Below are 11,391 nucleotides of genomic sequence, written 5' to 3' on the forward strand. Positions count from 1 at the left end.
GAAGGAAGGAAGAAAGGAAGGAAAAAAGGAAGAAAGGAAGAAAAGAAAGAAGAGAAAGAAAGGAGGTTTGCGACACGAATTCCATTATCAGCAAAAAGCGAAGGAGAAAGGAAGAAAGATTGCTGGAGTTTATGCAAATTCAGAGATAGCAAAAAAAAAAAAAAAGCGTATACTTAAACACCGATAGACTGAAAATTAAGGGTTGGTTAGATAGCAGTAGAATTCAGTTTGATGTGGTTCAAAATGCTGGGTGCTGTTTTGTACCCACGTGACAGAGTGAATTAGAGTCATTTTACAAGAGACAGATACAGCCCATGAAGGGGGTCCATTTCCTAGTTTACTGTGGGAAACGGTAATTTAAAGCTGGCTCTTGGTGCTTGAGTCATTTCTGGAAGAGTGGAGTCGATTTCAATAAGTTCAGTTGAATTTTGCCCTCCTCTCACACTCAAGTCATTTACTTTTATCATTTTTTTTTCCTTTTTCTTTTTTTCGGAGCTGGTTATCATTTTTTTTTTAATATTTCGTTTGTTTTACGTTTTTGTTTTTCCAACTTCTGGCTCAAAACCTCTGTCCAAGGATAAGTGGTTCAAGCGATAACTTGAAAATAACCCTGTAAATCCAGGTCATGTTAGGGTGACGTAATAGTAGACTGGATGGAGCTTAGAGGAGTTTTAAAGATTAGTGCATCCTCCAGATTTCAAACATCAACTATTTTGTTAGTGAAATCATATGCTGAGCTCCAAGTCATGAATTAGGGCTGGAGAATGTTTTATGAGTAGCCACTGGTCCAAGATAATAGAACACAGGGAAACAAACAGCTGAGGGGAATTGTAAAAGTCAAATAGTGCACAGAAGGTGGTGGGAATGGAAGCCAAACCTGTGGATGAAGACAAGGGCGCACGACTCTGGGCTGAGCTAATGTGGAAAATCTTTGTGACCCTGATACGAAGACTTAGACAGTGTAAATGTTCTCTCCTCCGCACCCTCCCTCTTCCTTGGCTAAGACCCTATTTAAATGGTAATGCTTAGCCAGCTCCAGCTAACACAGAGGTTCTCAACCTGTGGGTCCCGACCCTTTCAGGATTGACCAACCCTTTCACAGAGGTCACTTAAGACCATCGGCAGATACAGATATTTACCATGGCAACTCACAACGGTAGTGAAATTCTAGTTTTGAAACGGCAACAAGATCATTTTACGGCTGTAGGTCACCACCACAACACGTGAAACTGTGTTAAAGTGTCGCCGGGGGCTGGAGAGATGGCTCAGCAGTTAAGAGCACTGACTGCTCTTCCAGAGGTCCTGAGTTCAATTCCCAGCAACCACATGGTGGCTCACAACCATCTGTAATGGAATCTGATGCCCTCTTCTGGTGTGTCTGAAGACAGCTACAGTGTACTTGTATACAATAAATAAATAAATCTTTAAAAAAAAAAAAAAAGTGTCGCCGGACTGGGAAGGTTGAGTAAAGAGTAGGCAGAAGGGAACTGGTTCATCCCAACTATGTGACCACTAAACCTTAAAGAGTTCCCGCTTCCTTCCTTTACCTAACGGATCCTCCTCTGAACGTACTGCATTTCCCAGCCTCCTCTTCAGCAGAGGCAGTCATGTGACCAGATTTCAACAAAGGTAATAAAAAGTGATGTCTGAGAAGTCAATTGACTTCTGATCCCTCATCCCCCGACCCTGTCCCCACCCCCCAACCCCATCCATTTTGCCTGCTAAACATGGACATTAGCATGACTTGGGCTGGGGTTGGGGATTTGGCTCAGTGGTAGAGCGCTTGCCTAGCAAGCGCAAGGCCCTGGGTTCGGTCCCCAGCTCTGAAAAAAAAAAAAAAAGAAAAAGAAAAAAGAAAAGCATGACTTGGGCTGAGAGGCAACATGCGGAAGATAATATGGCGGAGCTTCTATTCACCAAGATCAGTGACTGACCGCCTAGAACCACTTCCTAAGAAGAGACAGCTCTCTGGACTTCAAAAAAATAAAAACGCATGATCTTCAAACCTCCACTATTTCAGGAGGGTTTAAAAAGAAATTTTCAAATATGTATTTTTTATTTTTATTTTTTTAGTATGTTCACATACGTGTGGGTGCCCTCAAAGGTCAGAAGATGTCATCAGATTCACTGAAGCTGGAGTTATGGGCAGTTGTGAGCCAACAGATTTGGGTGCTAAGAACTAAACTCAGGGCCTCTGGAAAGAAGCAAGAGCTCTTGACCAGCCAGCGTCCCCCAGCGTTTATTTATTGGAACTCACTCTACAGACCAGGCTGCCCTTGAACTCACAGAGATCCGCCTACCTCTGCCTCCTGAGTGCTGAGACTAAAGGTGTGCGCCACCACAGCCTAGCTTCCCTTGCCTCTCTTAAATACTTTCATATTTTTGCTGGCACTTTTTGTCCAACTCTTTACGTTTTTACACATTAGAAATGGAATAATTCTCGAGAGTAGCTGTTAATGAGCTTCAACCCGAGTGTCTTCCGAGGAAGAGATCGTGTTTCCGAGTAGATGTCTCTGAAAGTCCTCAGGGCCCCATTTTCTTTACAGATTGAGAACATAGGCTAGACTCACGTTAACCCCCTGTGGAGCATGAAGCATCTGCTACCGTAATGTGGGGACCAGGTTGTCCCTGGAAGCAGGCACTGAAACAGAAAGGTTGCCAGCTTCCGGGTCAGATGAACTTAGCCCAGCGGCCTGCCCGTCAGATGCATTGTCTACTCCCCCAGTGTCCTCATTTGGAAGGAAGGATGCTGCTTACAGAACTTAGGGTTTAGGACTCCATCCTTCACTTACTCAACTGTCAGGAAGGCACCAAGGATATTATAGTACCAGAGAGAAAACGGAAAGTGTGTCTCAGAGTCTTCGGTAAACTGTGTTGATTTGAATGAGAGGTTGCCTGGGAATACCTCTGTTTGGACACTTGGTCCCCAGCGTGGTGCTACTCTTTGGGAAGGTTACAGAACCTTTAGAAAGTACAACTTTGCTGAAGGAAGTGACTGGTTTGGAGTGGGCTTTAAGGGTTTAGAGCTTTGCCCAATTTCCTGTTCTAGCTGTCTGTTTTCATCCTGGGTGTGGATGAACTGTGATTGGTCCACTGCCGGCTCCTGCCATTCTGGTTCCTATTGTCTCTCACTGTTGCTTTGCCTGACCGCCATGATGGATTGTATCCCTCTGGAGTTGTAATCTGAATTAATAACCCCCACCCCCCCAACCCTCCAGCCCTCACCTCCCACCCCCCACCCCCACTTGCCTTTTCTTGGAGTGTTTTATCTGGGCAACAGAAAAGTAACAAATACACCAGCTAACAAGAGCCGACTGGAATGTTTCCAGCTAGCTGGACTCCTGCTAATGTGTATCCATGCTTGGAATCAACAAGAGAGGACTGAGTTGCTTAATATCATTTTATTCAAACAATTATCTTCTATCTTGGAGAGTCCCAAAAAAAGTATTTAAAGTGTTGAGTGCCTCACCCATTTGTCACTTCACTATTTCCTCAACGTAGTAATACCAGGTCTAACTCCCTTCTCCCCTTTGCCGGCACCAGCATTGGGAACACTGGGAGACTGTCTCTTTTATAGACTGTCCGTCCCCATTTGCAACAAATAGGCAAGAATTTGGATTTGTAACCATGCTAGACAGGAAACTGTATCTGCAGTGTAGTAGTGTAGTGCCTGATCTCATTTGAAGTCTGCGTTTCACTCAAGAAGTCGGCTTTATGGGTGGACAGATGCACCTTGTCTCTTGATCAGTAGGCTGAGCTCAACTCTCCAATCTCCTGAGCTCTAGAAGTCACGGGACAAATCCAGAGAGAGCTTCGCTCTTTTTCCGTGTATGAACTACTTGTCATGCGACCCTGGCTGTTGTCAAAGGAGACTTTGTGCTAGCTAGCCTATCCTAGACTTGGAACCAGACTATATAAAGACAAGCAAGTGTCCTAGGCTCTTGCCTGCTTCCTTTTGTCCCTCTCTTCCAGAGCTCATTTAAACCTGTGAAAGATCTCTACAACCAAATCGCTACTCGGTGGCATGTGTACCCCTAAAACAAGTTCCAAGGGAAAAGTGACAGATCTTAATTTTTCTCCACTGTAAAATGTTCAAAACAGTATTCGATCCTTCAGTCCCCTGGGGACTGCAGTGACACACTGGTGAAATCCATTCCTGTGTGGAGAGATGCCTGAGGTAGTCTCAGTACCATTATCTTTATGATTAACTCAACTTCTCAAAAACAGCACCAAGACCTGCACCTCAAACTCACCTCAGTGACAGGACAAATTTTTAGTCAGCCATCCTGGAGGTTACGAGAGTACTATTTCAGGTTGAAAGTTGTATAGATGGGCAGAAGAGATGGCTCAGCAGTTAAGAGCGCTGACTGCTCTTCCAAAGGTCCTGAGTTCAAATCCCAGCAACCACATGGTGGCTCACAACCATCTGTAATGGGATCTGATGCCCCCTTCTGGTGTGTCTGAAGACAGCGACAGTGTACTTATATACAATAAATAAATAAATCTTTTTTTTAAAAAAAAGAAAGAAGGGGTTGGGGATTTAGCTCAGTGGTAGAGCGCTTGCCTAGGAAGCGCAAGGCCCTGGGTTCGGTCCCCAGCTCCGAAAAAAAAAAAAAAAGAACCAACTTGGGAGACACATGTCCCCAGCTCCGGAAAAAAAAAAAAAAAAAAAAAAGAAAGAAAAGAAAAGAAAGTAGTATAGATGTCTTCAAATTAAAGCCTCAAAAAATGAAGTCATGGGAATCCAGGTGTGGCAATTCAAAACAGACCTTTTAGAGGAAGGCATAAAGTTAAAATATGTTAATGTAGGCTCCATATCGATAAGACTTCATGGGGAGCATGGACCCTTCTCTTAAGTAAGTCTTCAAAATACTTTTCTCAGAACGTCAAAAAAAGTGTCCGTGGTCAAAGAGATAGTCTACAGGGTACAAGTACTCGCTGCCAAGTCTGACAACCTATGTTTGATCTCTGGGATGTACATGGTGAGTGGAAAGGTACAGCTCCCACAAGCTGTCCTCTAACACACGTGCACGCGCGCGCGCACAGACACACACACACACACGCACAGGCACCTACAGGGTAACACACAATAACATACATGGTAACATACTCAGACACACAGCAATACATACACTCATACACACTCCCTCGGAGACACACACACAGCAGGTAACACACATTCTCACACACCCACTCACACACACATTCACACATACACACACTCACACACACACACTTGTCTCCCCACACGCGCGCGCGCGCACACACACACACACACACATAAATAGGCATAATAATTTCTTTTCATTTCCAAAGCACCTTCTTCCTGTAAATAAGTGGTAATAAAGCAATTCTAAATTATTCTTATCTCTTTGTTATTCAAGTCCCATAAGGGCCCTTCATGAAGATTTTGTTAACTGAGTTCTCTTAATTAAAAATGCGTTTGCTTAAAATACTCTATAATTTGACTTTATACAGTGAGTAAGAAATACCTTTCATTGAGAGCTCGCAGATGTCAGGGCACTGTTTTCAACATACTCACACCCATCATCTGCTTTATCTTGGGGACAATCGGTTATGTGTTATGTGGACATTTTTTTTCCTCTGCTCCCAGGACAGCCAGCATGCAAGAGTTTTAGAAACTCCTTCAATGTCCGAAAACAATAAGATGATAATGCAGAAATATTAACTTAGGACCACTTGATTCTACACCCTTTCTCTTACCCAGACTGTTAGTGCGTCTCTTAATTAGGGTATTTTAACTTGGAGAGAGTGAGGAAGGGTTTGATAAAGCCGAACACCTGCGCTACTTGCCTTTTACCAGTTTCATGGTGATACAATGTTCCAACAGAAGCAAGCAAGAGAAGACAGGGTTGTTTTAGCTTCTAGCTCCTGAAGGAAGGTAGCCCATCTCAGGAGGAAGGCATGGCAACAGTGAGGGAGTTCATGAGGGCAGTTCACCGAAGCTCCGCCTTCTAAAAGCTCCATAGCTTTCCCAAACAGCACCACCCACTGGGGACCAAGTGTCCAAATGCACAATCCTGTGGGGGACATTCTCCTTCCAAGCGCCACAAGCGGTAAGGTGATGAAGCAGAAACATAAACTGAGAATCACCTGATTTTAAGCCCTTTCTCCAAGCCACGCTGCTGATGAAGATACCATTTTAACGTGGACAGTACTTAAAAATGTTGACTTTAATAAAAAAATGTATTCATATTATTACTGTGATTATGCGTGCGTGGAAGCAGGGCTGGGGAATGTGCACTGTTCTTGTGAATGCAGATCCTCCAAGGAGGCCAGAGGAACTGGAGTTACAGGCAGATAGATGTAAGCTGCATGCAGATGCTGGGAATGGAGTGTAGATCCTCTACAAGAGCTGCAAGTGCTCGTAACTGCTGAGCCATCTCCTCAGCACTGAAAATGCATTTCATAAAGGGGAACACCTGACCTAGGTGCCCCTTTTAGCATTTCTTCAACCTAACATTGCGGCTTCCATTCTCTTCCCTTCCGTGAGTACATCACCAACACTGGTTCTGTACATCTATTTCTTTTTTTTTTAAGGTTTATTTATTTATTATATACATTGTAGCTGTCGTCAGACACACCAGAAGAGGGCATCAGATCTCATTACAGATGGTCATGAGTCACCATATGGTTGCTGGGATTTGAACTCAGGACCTTTGGAAGAGCAGTCGGTGCTCTTAACCACTGAGCCATCTCTCCAGCCCTCTACATCTATTTCTTATTTCAATGCATGTGTGTGTGCATATGACACACACAGTGGGGGTGGGGTACTACTGAAGTTGGTATCTCAGTGTTGTCTTCTATTACCCCTCACCTTCTTACTCTTTTGCTACAGACACCCCTTGTAATGCCAGGCTTGCAAATGGGTGCTGGAATTCCAATCAGGAATTCATACGCGCAAACATTTTACCCGCGGAACCAACTCTCCAATCCAACCCTCTGCCTCCTTTACAGACTGTATCACGCACTCAGTTGCATTTAATAGGCAAGGATTCAACAATGATGGGCAGGAGGCTCAGCCAGGGCTGCAGTGCCAGGCCTAATCACCTTCCAATTTGGAATTTCACTCACTGAGGGAGCTCCATCAGTGGGCAGGGCTCACTCTCAATCTGGGCACACAATTCAGTGCTCCAACTCCCAAACTCAGCTTACCGCAAACCAGAAGGGACTTTTCTGCAATGAAGCAAGTTATAAGAAGTCCCTGTTTGCTCTCAGCTGACACTTGTAAGGGTGGTAGCCACCCTTGACAAACGCTTTATTGTAGGTTCATTCTGCATAGTTGAGTGCGGTGCCATAGCGTCAAAAGGAGTCACAAAGTGTGACCCACGATAACTTCCAAGTCTCCTCGCTGTCAGGTAGTTGATTAAGTTCAATAAACGTCCTGTGTACAGTCACAAAATCATCCGGTCGATGGGTGACAGGCCTGGGAAGATTAACCCATCTGCCCTCTTCCCTTTAGCTCTCTACTGATTTTGCTCCTAGCAGCAGCTGCTACTAGAGGGAGGGTAAGGAATAAGGAGCTCTAGCCAAGTCCCCCTTTGTCCATTCTAGGAAGAAAGCAGAAGCAGCCAGATAGGGCAGTGTTGTTGTGCCATGATGACACCAGCTGAAGGGGGAGCCAGCCCCAACTTCAGGAATTCACAGCACAGTCCTCAGCCAACTTTCTCCGCAAAGAGGGATGCTGTGGAATGGAAACTTCCACCATGAACTGGATTTTTCTTACAATTTCAACAATTACTTGGTTATTAAAAAAAAAAAATCTGGGCTGGGAGATGACAGACGAACACATCAGATGGGGATTGGGAAGAGGAAGCGGTGTCTAGGTAATAAACAGATTCTTCGGAATAATTTGCATGCAAACGCATAAGAACCCATAACCCTGCCAGCGCCAACAGGACAGAAGACAATCGCTTGCAGCAGTGTGTCTATCCACAACAAGGTGTGTATGCCCTTGTCTTAGTAAGGGTTTTATTGCCGTGAACAGACACCATGACTAAGGCAACTCTTATAAGGACAACATATAATTGGGGCTGGCTTACAGGTTCAGAGGTTCAGTCCGGTATCGTCAAGATGGGAGCACGGCAGCATCCAGGCAGGCATGGTGCAGGAAGAGCAGCGAATTCCACCTCTCTTTTCAAAGTCTGCTAGAAGACTGGCTTCCCGGAACCTAGGATGAGGGCCTATGCCCACAAGGCCACATCCACTCCAACAAGGCCACATCCACTCCAACAAGGCCACACCTCCAAATAGTACCACTCCCTAGGCCAAGTATATTCAAACCACTACAGTCCTATCCTGTGCTTGCTTTCAGGGTTTGTTTGTTGTTTGTTTGTTTGTTTGTTTGTTTAATCAAGGTAGAAGCAGAAAATCAGAAAACTGATATGAATCCTCTTCCCTCTCAGTAGCTCAGATAGAAGCAACTGTTGGTCTAGGAGCAGGACAGTAGCCATTCTGACCCAGACTCAACCACCGTGAATTTTCTGTTTTCTATGTAGCTCGGTGCTTCAACAGCTCAGATCGACTCGCTACAGTCCAAGCTTGACACAGTATTTTTTTTCCTTGTTCACACCCAATTCCCCAATGTTTGAAGCAAGACTACATCATAGTAAGAGGTCAGTCAGAACTTGTGACATTATTAAATGAATAAGCATCTATCCATCCTCAAAGACGGCCACCAATATGAATGGGCTTTTCTTCCATGGAATTACAAATAATATTTATTGTCTCAGTCTACTTTAGCTCTGGACTTTGGGTAATTCACTAGAGGGTATCTATCTCCATACATTAAATGCTGGTTCACGGTTAAGGGCCAGGAATTCACCTCTAGGTGAATGTTTACCCAGAAACATTCCAGTGCAATTTCAAACCCTCCCTTACCAACATTTTGTAGTGCTCATTTAGAAGAGGGCTTTCTGATACGAGCCCTTTCTCCTTTCTGAGATGTTTCACAATAAGACAGAACAGAGTTATGCTTGGTCAGAGGCACAAATATGAAGATTATTGATGTATCTTATTCGATGTGCACAGGGGAGTCTGTGTTTCTCTGTGGGTATGGATAGTAAAATATTTGAAGGAAAGGGGATACAGTGATGATATATTGTTGCTATTTAAAGGAATCAATACACACACACACACACACACACACACACACACACACAGGTTAGTTTTAACTGTTAACTTGCCACAACCTAGAATAACCTGGGGGAAAAGTTTTAATGAGGAATTAACTACATCGGGTTGGGCTACAGGCACATCTGTGGAGGATTGTCTTGATTATTAATTTATATAAGATCCGGCCCTAAGAAGGGAATCCTGAGGGGTTGGGGATTTAGCTCAGTGGTAGAGCGCTTGCCTAGCAAGCGCAAGGCCCTGGGTTCTGTCCCCAGCTCCGAAAAAAAAAAAGAAAAGAAAAAAAAAAAAAAGAAAGAAGGGAATCCTGAACAGTGTAAGACAAAGCCAGATATGAACAAGCAATGAAGCATGCATTTATTCTTTCTTTGTTCTTTGTCTTAATTAGGGTTTCTATTGCTGTGATAAAACACCATGACCAAAATGCAAGTTGAGGAAGAAAGTTGAGGAGGTCCTTAAGTTACTGGGAGCAAATTTCTCTTCCCTCCCTGTTTATTGTTGTGTGCCTAACTAAGGTTACACAGTCAAAAGGGTCCCTCATCCAACCCTGTGCATGCTGTTTGGCCTTATCAGCCTCCAAATTATGAGCTAAGTAAACTTGTTTATTTTTTTAATAAAGTTTAAGCCTGTCTCAGGAATTTTGCTATAACAGTTCTACAAAACATCCCGAACAAAAGCAATGTAGGCAGGAAAAGTATTATTTGGCTTACAATTCCAAATTATAGTTCATCATTTCAGAGAAGTTAAGGCAGAGATTCAACAGCAAGTCACAGCACATCCCTAATAAAGTGTGCTGGCTTGATTTATGTCACCTTGACACAGACTGTAGTCATCTGAAAGGAGGAAACCTCGACTAAGGAAATGCCTCAATACCATTGGGCTGTGGGCCAGCCATAGAGCATTTTCTTAATTAGTGATTGATGAGTGTGGGGTGGGGGCAGCTCATGGTGGGTGGTGCCATCCCTGGGATGATAGTCCTGGATTGTAGGAGAAATCAGAATGAGTAGGCTATAGGGAGCAAGCCAGTAAGCAACACTCCTTCATAGCTTCTGCATCAGCTCCTACCTCCAGGTTCCTGGTCTATTTGCGTTCTAGTCAAGACTTCCTTCAGTGATGGACTGCAATGTAAAAGTATAAGACAAATAAACCCTTTCCTCCTCAACTTGCATTTTGGTCATGGTGTTTTATCACAGCAATAGAAACCCTAATTAAGACAAATAACAAAGAAAGAATAAATGCATTCTTTTTTTTTTTTCTTTTTTTTTTCGGAGCTGGGGACCGAACCCAGGGCCTTGCGCTTGCTAGGCAAACGCTCTACCACTGAGCTAAATCTCCAACCCCGAATAAATGCATTCTTTTTTTTTTTTTTTTTTCCGGAGCTGGGGACCGAACCCAGGGCCTTGCGCTTCCTAGGTAAGCGCTCTACCACTGAGCTAAATCCCCAGCCCCCTAATAAATGCATTCTTGATTGCTTGTCTAACACTGCCTTTGTCTAACACTGTTCAGGATTCCCTTCTTAGGGAATAGTGCTACCCTTAGTGGGCCAGATCTTATATAAATTAATGATCAAGACAATCTTCCACAGACTTGCCTGTAGCCCAACCTGATGTAGTTAATTCTTCATTAAAACTTTTTAAGGACCACCTCCTGTCAATTGCATAATAACTGCAGGCAGCTAATGAACCTTGAGGGGGCTTACCACATCCAAACCCCAGTGTCTCCATTGCCTTCCTGATGCTGTGATAAAAATGAGAACTAATCTATTTTGCCTCATTGTTCTAGAGAATATTCTGCCCATCACAGTGGGAAATGCATTGAAATAGGACCACAACATGGGCCTGAACCATCACAGTAGCACCAAATAGGCAAATTATAAACAAAAGGTGAGGTCAGGCTGCAAACCCAAAGTCTGCCCCAGGTGACATACATCTCCAACAAGGTGCTACCTTCTAATGAGTCGTCATCAGCTGGGGACCGACCCATGAACCTGGGGGGAGCATTTCATGTTCAAACTGCACCCCAGGTAAATTCAAAAGTCTGCAGCTGGATCTGGTATCTGAGGGTCAAAGGTTTCTTCAGTTAAGGCTACGTGTCTCCAGATGTCATTATTGCCTTGAGTCCAGATCCTTCAGACCCACATACTTCCTTAATATCAGCTCCCTAACCTGGGAAATAAATGGTGTCCATTTACCTTCCAAACTGCCCTTGCTCTTCCTTGGAAGTTGCATGTGCTGTTAA

The 11,391-nt window shown here is 44.0% G+C and overlaps 1 non-coding gene across 1 annotated transcript; it reads right to left on the minus strand.

Annotated features, from left to right (window-relative positions):
* Positions 1-10,416: 10,416 nt before the first annotated feature.
* Positions 10,417-10,497, minus strand: Trnaa-agc57 (transfer RNA alanine (anticodon AGC) 57). The gene has a single exon. It is a non-coding gene; the product is annotated as a tRNA-Ala (tRNA).
* Between the last annotated feature and the right edge of the window lie 894 nt (positions 10,498-11,391).

The sequence above is a fragment of the Rattus norvegicus genome, chromosome 20 (genome assembly GCF_036323735.1).
Source record: "Rattus norvegicus strain BN/NHsdMcwi chromosome 20, GRCr8, whole genome shotgun sequence".
NCBI lineage: Eukaryota > Metazoa > Chordata > Mammalia > Rodentia > Muridae > Rattus > Rattus norvegicus.